Genomic DNA, 11,236 nt, shown 5'->3' on the forward strand with positions numbered 1-11,236 from the left:
GTATAACAGAACTCACAGGGCAGGCAATCTTCCAAACAAGTTTTGAAATCCTGAAAGTTGGGGCAACTTTGACGTCATCGCCCCTTCCCTTCCCAACAAGTTATGGATCTGGAAACACTTCCTACGTCTTCCACTAGATGTCCTCATTCAGTAGAAAGTGTAATGGAGCATTTGCTGTGAACTTTGACCTAATGGGAAGGAAAGTATGCCATTTTGTTGTGGCGCGTTTGTCTTTGATTGCTACGGCTGTTCCAATCAGCCCCAGATGAAAATGAATGATCTGGTTGGAATGCTATTGGATATATATGATTATAACATCCTGAAGATTGATTATGCACTTAGTTTGACCAGTTTCTTCGACCTGTAATATGTCTTTTGGAAGTTTTGGAAGTTTTCATGCAAAGTTATCCTGGACCAGAAATCATTTTTTGGCCATGTGAGCTGAAAGTGATAGCAAATGCTGCTACTTGGACACTAGAACTGAACATTATGAAACAAAACGATTTATTGTTGACTAGGACTTCATCATTCTGATGAAAGATCATCAAAGGTAAGGGAATATTTATGTTGAAATATTGTTACGTCTGAGCGCCGTCTCAGATTATTGCAATGTTAGGCTTTTTCCGTAACGTTTAAAAAAAATGTGACACAGCGGTTGCATTAAGAACCAGTGTATCTTTAATTATACAGTGCCTTGCGAAAGTATTCGGCCCCCTTGAACTTTGCGACCTTTTGCCTCATTTCAGGCTTCAAACATAAAAATATAAAACTGTATTTTTTTGTGAAGATTTAACAACAAGTGGGACACAATCATGAAGTGGAACAACATTTATTGGATATTTCAAACTTGTTTAACAAATCAAAAACTGAAAAATTGGGCGTGCAAAATTATTCAGCCCCCTTAAGTTAATTTTGAACCATTCCATTGTAGATTTTGCTTTGTGTTTTGGATCATTGTCTTGTTGGAAGACAAATCTCCGTCCGCTGGCAGTGTTGAAGGCGGTCTTCCACTCGTCCTCTTCCCGTATCCTCACCAGGTGGAAGGCATTCCGTAGATCCAGCTTGGAAAACACGGTGGCCCTCTGGAGCGGCTCTATCCCCGAGGAGATGAGGGTAGGAGGTAGCGGGTCTTCACCGTTATGTCGTTGAGACCCCAGTAGTCGATGCACGGGCGCAGGTTCTTGTCCTCCTCCACAAAGAATAACCCTGTGCTAGCAGCTAAAGAAGAAGGACGGATGAATGCAGCTAGGTAGTCCCCAATGTAGTTCTTCATCGTCTTGGTCTCTGGTCCCGACAGAGAGTACAGTCGTCCTCGGGAGAGTCGTGCTTGGGAGAAGGTCAATGCCGCAGTCATAAGGTCGGTGCGGCGAAAGTGAAGTGGCCCGGGCCTTGTTGAACACTTCCCAGAGGTCCTGGTAGTCCGTGGGGATGTCGGAGTGGCCCGGGGCGACTTCCGAGCCCCCAGGAAGGCGTCCCAGGGCAGGTTGTGCTGACTTCAGGCAATGGGCGTGGGCAGAACGGGCTCCAGCCCATGATGGCATCAGTCGACCAGTTAATGAGAGGATTGTGCCGCTGGAGCCAGGAGAATCCCAATACCACGGGAATCTGAGGAGAACTGGATAGCCTCGCTGTGATTCCCTGACACAGGTCGGTTGATGGGAGTGGTGTTGTGGGTGACCCAGCCTACAGATCGCCCGTCCAGCGCTCCACAATAGGTTCCTCTCACTGGTATTGTCAAGACCCTCGTGGGTGTGGAAGTGTGTGTGTGTGAATGGGATAGGACTGCAGTCAGGTGGTTTTCGGGTTGGGCCTCTATGTCCCCCCTCCCAGCAGTGTCTTCTCTCTTCAACTGCTGACCTTATATGGAGTTGAGTTCCACAATCCTCATTGTCCTAGTTCCTCAGCAACTGGCCTGCCTTATCAGGAACTGAAACCAAACCGCCACCCTTTGCCTCCTTCCTTATAAATATTGAGCAATAACATGTTTGATCAGAATATCAACTTTTGGCACTTCCCCTTGTCTCACTCAGTACTTTGCATACCCAAAGTTCCTATTCACCCTTCATTGACCCGTAACATATACATTTCTTATAAGTGTAAAGTTATCAATACGTTCTAATATGATGACAGGAATATGTATATTTCAAGACAGAATCCAACAGGTGGAAAAGTGAATGTTTCTCTGTCTCCCAACTTCATAATTGCATTGATCTCAGTAGAGTCATGTTTTTAACTTGCCCTATGTTTGACAGCCACACTTCAGGATAGTCAGACAGGGCAGACGGGGAATCTCCAGCAGAAGATTGAGGGTCTTTACCTCAGTGTCTTTACCTCAGTCTTTACCTCAGTGTGAAACAGAGGAAACACTACCTCTACCGTTTGATAGGTAAGCCCCAACAACAATATGACCTCAAACACATTATTAATCAAGCAGTAAAACTGATATGTGAAAGAAAATGCATTTGTCATACATATCAGACCATGTTTATGATCAAATGTAGGCATGATGTATGTTATTCATTCATCTAATGCAAAACATTTCATTAAACTGAGAAATTACATGACAATAAACAACAGATTATCTTGTGAGCCATAACTCTGAATGCCTTGTACAGTATATCATAATTCTATGACAGATCTGTCAGAGTGGATTCTAATCTCTTCACCCAATAGACACAGTTATACTAAGTCATTCTTAAGTTCCCCACAATTTTTAATGTATCAGTATTTACACTCCAATATATTAAACAATTTATTTGTGACTCTTTGGCGTCACATTTTGGTTTCTAGTTACTTTTGTCCATGGCTGTGCCACAGCTGTGTGGTTGCGCCCCGACAGTGACAAGTGGCAAGCAGGACATCCTGATTGGAATAAAAAGTAAATATGTGGTTTTTAAGGACTTTACTTCTATTTACATGTTTTTAAATCATGTAATTAATTACTTCCTAATAATTACTCCTGACTCAGGCTGGTACAACCTGTCCCTACCTGCTCTGAACTGCTCCGGGTGTCTGAGACATTGGACAGTGGGGCTGGACGTACTTGTAAAGAGTGGCTACTGGCCAGCCACCGTGACTCACCAGACCATCTTCACAGTGGACCTCTTCAAGTCCTTTAAAGACATGAAGGGGTTGGCCCCAGGATTCTCCCGTCAAGCCTTTGTGGGAATGCTTCATGGAAGAACAAAGCACTTTGGCAGGGTAAGTGTGTATCCACTGTTCTAATAATATGATGATTTTAATGAATTAGCTGTTAATATTTGTCCCTAATATAAAAATTGCCCCCTACTTATACCACTGTATGTTTAACATGTTATTAGAGTGGAAAGATATGTGGTGACACATTCCAGAAGGCATTCCTTGAGTGGACTTTCGACACGGATTGAAATAGACACGTTTTGTGTAAGCGATCTCCTCCATTGTCCTGCCTGGTTTGGATGGGAAAGCCTCAAGGTTTTTACTACCTTATGTGTTGTATGTTTTGTTCAGGGAATAATTATACCTTCTTAAATTGCATGCTGTTCTTTTTGTAATGAAGTATATGTTTGTGGTGATTGAGGTGGTTAATTTCTGTATTACCAAATGAGGAGAGAGACAAGCTTCACACACCAGTCAGAGTTATACTTAAACTACATATTTAATAATAAGAGCTTTGCAATAGCACTGACTTTCAACTATTACCCATTTCTAATGAACCGTTGATTGTCAACAAAATGGCTACTGAGATTTTTTATAAAATCGATCCACCCCCCTTCTCGACATGACAAACCACAGATATTAGGAACAGTTCACAAAGGAAGACTTTTACTTGAGAGAGGAGTATCCCATAGCCAGATAGCATTCGCTATAAATTATCATTCAGTTTGGTCCCTAAAACGAGGTTCTAATCTCGTTCCTGGTACTTCATAGAAGAAAAACACCAACTCATCCATTGGCATAAATCAATTGTCAACTCTAGATACTCCCATCTCAAGTAAACCCCTCTTGACCCCACTCCTGGACAAGCTCACTGAGGGGAGTGAACTTCTAGGTCATACACTATCCCAGGATAAGTGCAACATCAGAGAGGACATACAATGGTTCCAGACACTGCCATACACCTCCCCCCAATAGAAAAGGAGGGAGTGACTTGCACACAGACATTGTGGAGACAAATAATTGTTTCCCCATGAATCACTCCATCCCTTCACATGGTTTAAGAATAGGTAAAGACACATTCACATATGAAAACAATGTTCCATCCTGTCCTCTTCCCTTTCTGATATTCTGCATAGCGAAAAGAACATGTGAAAGACAAGCCTGACCTCTACCATCTCTGGCACCCAAGTAACTGAGCCCCAGCTGAGGGAAGAAGTGCAACTGCCAACACCAGAGTCCAAATGGATATATTCTAAAAACAAGTGTATTACATAAGCATATTATGCAGATAAGACATCTTAGTTATCTATGTTACCCAAGTAATTCTGATTCATCCGCCACATGATATATTCCAGTTGGTGTAAATTTCAGAAGATTAATTGTCAACTAAAAATTCATTTTCCATGAAGAAAATTTGTGGGACAGTGATTTGTCATTTTGCTTTTTCCAAATCCCTCCGAGACACACACAGACACATACACAGAGAGGTTGGAGCAACACGATCAGATGACTGGGAGTTGAGCCAGCAACCCACCACTCTAGGCTACTTAACACATCTTGGCGGTTTGGATTGATGTATTAATTTGTGATGTAATCTTGCAGTCTGACTCTCTATCTAGTGTTGAGAAGGGCTTCTATTATGGTGTCTTCTGAGGAAAAGTTGATGATGTGATCCCTCGTCAAACATGTCCATACAAAGACCAATCATTTATCCATTCTCACAGTTTCTATAACATAGCTTAATGTCACCCAGTTTAGAACTTTTTTCTTTTAAGTTAATGTCTGAACATCACTGTGATTTTCATGTTGTAGACACCAGGCAAAGGAGTGTGTGTCACGTCAGAGTGGACAGCGGCCAAAGAGACGTCAGGAAATGAATCTGCCAAAGTAGAAGGAGGGCCTTGTGATAGCAGTTTGCCGACACGACGTGCTCCTCAAGGCCCTCAACATGGACAGAGGCGAGATATATTCTATGCATCTGCAATGTACTTGCAGAAAGAGCTGTCTTCTGCTGGAACTGTGGGCTTTTTATGCTGCTGTGTTGCATGCAAATACTAGCCATATTTGCAGAAAGTTGTGCAGGCGTGTCCAGAGTTGGAAGAGCTTCTAAAAATGCACCTTCTCCTTTCCGTTATGCCCTTGCCTATTTTGATAAAGGTTAAATAAAATACAAAATAAACACAACCAGAGAGGAAGTCGAACATGTGAACAGTTTTATGTCCAGAGCTGCTGTCACGACAAAGTACATGTCCAAGGCTGTTAAGTGTATTATAATAACATAACTAATGCTGAAGAAGGTTTAGGATTGAAACAGAATTCCCTTAAAAATTTTGAACTACTAAATGGTCCTTTATATTTCAGCTCCAGCACACTTCAATTAATATGATAAACCTAATTGCCCCTCTCCTGGACTGTCACCTTGCCATGTTGGAGAGGCTTGCGTACTCCAATGACCCTGAGCGCTAAGCCAGAGGCGGTTAATACTCCCGGCAGGTGCAACCAAGCCGGCCAGGTCGAAGGGTAGGAGGCAGACAAAGCAGTCCATGGTCCTCCATGTTGGGGGTTGGGCGTGGGGCTAACCACCCCACCCCGGAAAGAAACAGAAACATTGATGAATGGAAAATAAATTGCCCCATAGCAGGAATTTTTTTTGGACACATGTTACTGCTAAAGGGAGAAGCTGACAGTGAAGGACATTTACTTTTTGGGGATTAACTGATGATGATACGATGATGTTACGTAATGTTCCTGTAATTGCAATCTTTACGTTGATTGGTTAGGCACAGAGTAGTAAATGATTAGAATAGCAGACTAAATACAGACATTATCACAATATTGGCAATGGACTGGAATAAGAGGAAGTTGATGAGGTCCAGCAGTGGCCTGAAGGTATTTTAGGGTCCAAACAAATAGAGCAAAACTGAAACGTACAACCAGAAAAAGCTCAAACCAAGTTTATTCTACCCACAAGCATATATTTCTACTTTCTGACTAGGCGGAGATGACACCTTACATGTCTAAGATAAACACTCCTCTGTTGTTAGGCAGAAACCCAATAGGTTCCTCTCACTGGTTTTGTCACGACCCTCATGGGTGTGGAAGTGTGTGTGTATGGGATAGAACTGTAGTCAGGTGGTTTTCGGGGTGGGCCTCTAAGGCCCCCCTCCCAGCAGCGTCTTCTGTCTTCAACTGCTGACCTAATATGGAGTTGAGTTCCACATTCCTCATTGTCTTAGTTTCTCAGCAACTGGCCTGCCTTACCAGGAACTGGAATCAAACTGCCACCCTTTGCCTCCTTCCTTATAAATATTGAGGAATAACATGTTTGACCAGAATATCAAATGTTGGCACTTCCCCTTGTCTAACTCAGTACTTTTCCATACCCAAAGTTACGATTCACCCTTCATTGACTCTACACGAAAAAAAAAATGTATATGTAAGTAATCAATACATTCTAATATGATGACAGGAATATGTATATTTCAAGCCAGAATCCAACAGGTGGAAAAGTGAATGTTTCTCTGTCTCCCAACTTCATAATTGCATTGATGTCAGTGGAGTCATGTTTGTAACTTGTCCTATGTTTGACAGCCACACTTCAGGATAGTCAGACAGGGCAGATGGGGAATCTCCAGAAGAAGATTGAGGGTCTTTACCTCAGTGTCTTTACCTCAGTCTTTACCTCAGTGTGAAACAGAGGAAACACTACCTCTACCGTTTGATAGGTAAGCCCCAACAACAATATGACCTCAAACACATTATTAATCAAGCAGTAAAACTGATATGTGAAAGAAAATGCATTTGTCATACATATCAGACCATGTTTATGATCAAATGTAGGCATGACGTATGTTATTCATTCATGTAATGTAAAACATTTCATTAAACTGAGAAATTACGCCCCGATATTGACAAGTGGCAAGCAAGACATCCTGATTGGAATAAAAAGTAAATATGTGTAACGGTATTCGTCGTCGGATGAATAGGAAGAGGAATCATCGGACCAAAGCGCAGCGTGGTAAGTGTTCATACTTTTATTTTAAACTGAACACAATAACAAAAATAACAAAGCGAATAACCGAAACAGTCCTGTAAGGTGCAGAACACTAAACAGACATTAACTACCCACAAATATCCTGTGGGAAAAAGCTATCTAAGTATGGTTCCCAATCAGAGACAACGATAGACAGCTGTCCCTGATTGAGAACCATACTCGGCCAAAACAAAGAAATACAAAAACATAGAAAAAGGAACATAGAATGCCCACCCAAATCACACCCCTGACCAAACCAAAATAGAGACATAAAAAGCTCTGAGGTCAGGAGGGTGTCGCTGGAAGCTCCTGACTGGAGGGCGATGCTGGAGGCTCCGGACTGGAGGGTGTCTCTGGAGGCTCCGGACTGGGGAGCGACTCTGGAGGGAGGAGACGCTGGGGAGACCTACAGCAGGCCTGGTGCGTAGAGGAAGCACCGGATGAACCGGGCGTTGGAGCATAGGGTTCAGTGGAAAGATATGTGGTGACACATTCCAGAAGGCATTCCTTGAGTGGACTTGAAGGCTTGAAATAGACAAGTTTTGTGGAAGCGATTTCATCCATTGTCCTGCCTGGATGGAATGGGAATCGCAAGCAATAACGCTTCCATAAAGCCTCAAGGTGTGTACTACCTTCTTATGTGTTGGATGTTTTGTTCAGGGTATAATTACGCTTTCTTAACTTCTTGGCGCACTGATCCCTTTAGCGGGATTATTTTCGTCAACATCTGCTGAATTTTAGAAGGCCAAATTCAAATTAAATTACTAAAAGTATTTCATTTTCATGAAATCACAAGTGCAATATACCAAAACACAGCTTAGCTTGTTGTTAATCCACCTGGTGTGTCAGATTTCAAAAAAGCTTTACAGTGAAAGCAAACCAAGCGTTTATGTTAGGACAGCTCTCTCAGCAGACAAAACATTACAAACAGCTAGCAGCAAAGTAGATTGGTCACGAAAGTCAGAAAAGCAATAAAATTAATCGCTAACCTTTGATGATCTTCGGATGTTTGCACTCACGAGACTCCCAGTTACACAATAAATGTGTGTTTTGTTCCATAAAGATTATTTTATATCCAAAAACCTCCATTTTAGAGAGAAAAGGTCTGCTCCAAGCTGCTCGCGCATGCAAAAATCTAAGGACACTCAGCTATCCACTGACACAATGTGATAATTCTCACTCATTTTTCAGAATAAAAGGCTGAAACTATGTCTAAAGACTGTTCACACCATGTGGAAGCCATAGGGAAAGGTATCTGGTTGATATCCCTTTAAATGGAGGGAAGGCATGCAATGGAACAGAGAGGTTTCAGATAAACAGCACTTCCTGGTTGGATTTCCCTCAGGTTTTCACCTGCAATATCAGTTCTGTTATACTCACAGACAATATTTTGACAGTTTTGGAAACTTTAGAGTGTTTTCTATCCTAATCTGCCAATCATATGCATAGCTTCTGGGCCTGAGAAATAGGCAGTTTCATTTGGGTACGTTTTTCATCCAAACATCAAAATACTGCCCCCTAGTCTCAAGAGGTTAAAGTGCATGATGTTCTTCTTTTTGTAATGAAGTATATGTTTGTGGTGATATATTCCAGTTGGTGTTCTTTTCAGAAGAAGATTCATTGTCAACTAAAAGTTCATTTTCCATGAAGAAAATTGTGGGACAGTGATTTGTCATTTTGCTTTTTCCAAATCCCTCCTAGACACACACAGACACATACACAGAGAGGTTGGAGCAACACGATCAGATGACTGGGATTTGAGCCAGCAACCCACCTCTCTAGGCTACTTAACACATCTAGGCGGTTTGGATCATGTACCAATTTGTGATGTAATCTTGCAGTCTGACTTTCTATTTAGTGTTGAGAAGGGCTTCTGTGATGGTGTCTTCCTAGCGAAAGACGATGATGTCATCCTTTGTCAAACATGTCCATACAAAGACCAATCATTTATCCATTCTCACAGTTTCTATAACATAGCTTAATGTCACCCAGTTTAGAACTTTTTTCTTTTAAGTTAATGTCTGAACATCCCTGTGATTTTCATGTTGTAGACGCGAGGCAAAGGAGTGTGTGTCACGTCAGAGTGGACAGCGGCCAAAGAGACGTAAGGAAATGAATCTGCCAAAGTAGAGGAGGGCCTTGAGATAGCAGTTTGCCGACACGACGTGCTCCTCAAGGCCCTCAACATGGACAGAGGCGAGATATACTGTATGCATCTGCAATGTACTTGCAGAAAGAGGTGTCTTCTGCTGGAACGGTGGGCTTTTTATGCTGCTGTGTTGCATGCAAATACTAGCCATATTTGCAGAAAGTTGTGCAGGCGCGCCCAGAGTTGGAGAAGCTTCTAAAAATGCACGCTCCCCTTTCCGTTATGCTCTTGCCTATTTAAATAAAGTTTAAATAAAATACAAAATAAACACAACCAGAGAGGAAGTCGAACATGTGAACAGTTTTATGTCCATAGCTGCTGTCATGAGAAAGTACATGTCCAAGGCTGGTAAGTGTATTATAATAACATAACTAATGCTGAAGAAGGTTTAGGATTGAAACATAATTCCCTTAATAATGTTGAACTACTAAATGGTCCTTTATATTTCAGCTCCAGCACACTTCAATTAATATGATAAACCTAATTGCCCCTCTCCTGGACTGTCACCTTGCAATGTTGGAGAGGCTTGCGTACTCCAATGACTCTGAGCGCTAAGCCAAAAGCGGTAAATCTCTTACCTAGAAACGTGAAGGCAAACCAGAACTGAGATTCTGGTGCCAAAGGAATACTGAAAATGCATTCGTCAAATCAATCGTGGTATCGCCCCCAACAGAGTAGTAACTATAGGAACCACCGGGGCACGGGCAAAAACTGCATCGTTCACAGGCTTTAAGTCCTGGACCAATCCCCTATCACATGAAGGTTTTCTAACAGGCAAGATAGGGGTGTTACAGGGGGATTCTGGACAGGAAATTAAAGTGCCATTAGCTAACAGGGATGCATGAACAGGAGTAATGCCTGCTATTTCCTCCCTACCGAGTGGATACTGTGATCTACATGGGCGCCTGGTATCTTTAGGAGTGACCACCATTGGCTCAACTCCCTTTATTCTCCCAAAATCATATTTGTCCCATAGGCATTCAGGGACCCCTCTCAGGGGGGGTGAGTCTTCACTCAACAACATGATATTGGTAGAAAAAGAAACCTGATCATCACCATGCACACCCCTCTCAGTTCACGTTTTCCGGTGAATATGTTGACCCATCAGGGCGCATCTCCCAGTCTATAGCATCAACCAAGCATTTCATCCAAATTCCATTATCCACCCATTCTACTCTGTCTGATTTTGCCAGGGGCACAGAAATCACTGCTAAAGCACAGAAATCACTGCTACAGTATAAACCCTCACACTGCACTGACTCATTCTGTAATGTATCACACAGCCATTGTTTCTCATAATGGAGATCTCTTGTCAATGGTGAAAAATGGGAGGTGCAATGTAAGCCTGCTTCAGACATGACACTGCCCTCGTAGCCCCAATGGGTTTTGGCCATTGAAAAAACATGAGCAATATTGGGCACCTCATCATCAACATCCCATGCATAATACCAGTCACAAAACTCATTTGAATGGAAACATTCTGAAGTTTGTGGAAATGTTAATTGAATGTAGGAGAATATAACACAGTAGATCTGGTGGAAGAAAAGAGAAGAGAAGAAAAGAGAAAGACAGAGCATACGTTTTCTGTTTTTTATTGTTGTAGTATCATCTTTCACATGTACTAGAATAGCCACACAGTCAGATAGGATGCTGGAGATCATTTTGATGGATAACACAAGAGGGCAACTGTAGGTTTGCAAAGTTTCAGACTGATAACTTCAGGAATGGGTGAGCTACATGACATTTAGCATGAAGTCACCCAGGTGTCCCACACAAGTTGCCCAAATGTACCCAAGTGGCCGAATTGGTGAAATGACCTATAACTATATACAGCAGTGCAAATAACTACATACAACACATCAAAAAGCAATTCTAACACACACACACAAAAAAAAGTTTTAAAAAATATTAGAAAA

The 11,236-nt window shown here is 42.1% G+C and overlaps 1 long non-coding RNA gene across 1 annotated transcript; it reads left to right on the forward strand.

Moving 5' to 3' along the window:
- The first annotated feature begins 228 nt into the window (after positions 1-228).
- LOC118964605 lies at positions 229-5,322 on the forward strand. The gene is made up of 5 exons (XR_005051738.1): positions 229-550; positions 2,253-2,386; positions 2,791-2,878; positions 2,969-3,201; positions 3,321-5,322. It is a non-coding gene; the product is annotated as an uncharacterized LOC118964605 (long non-coding RNA).
- The last annotated feature ends 5,914 nt before the right edge of the window (positions 5,323-11,236 follow it).

This window comes from Oncorhynchus mykiss, chromosome 5 (assembly GCF_013265735.2).
Source record: "Oncorhynchus mykiss isolate Arlee chromosome 5, USDA_OmykA_1.1, whole genome shotgun sequence".
NCBI classification, from domain to species: Eukaryota; Metazoa; Chordata; class Actinopteri; order Salmoniformes; family Salmonidae; genus Oncorhynchus; species Oncorhynchus mykiss.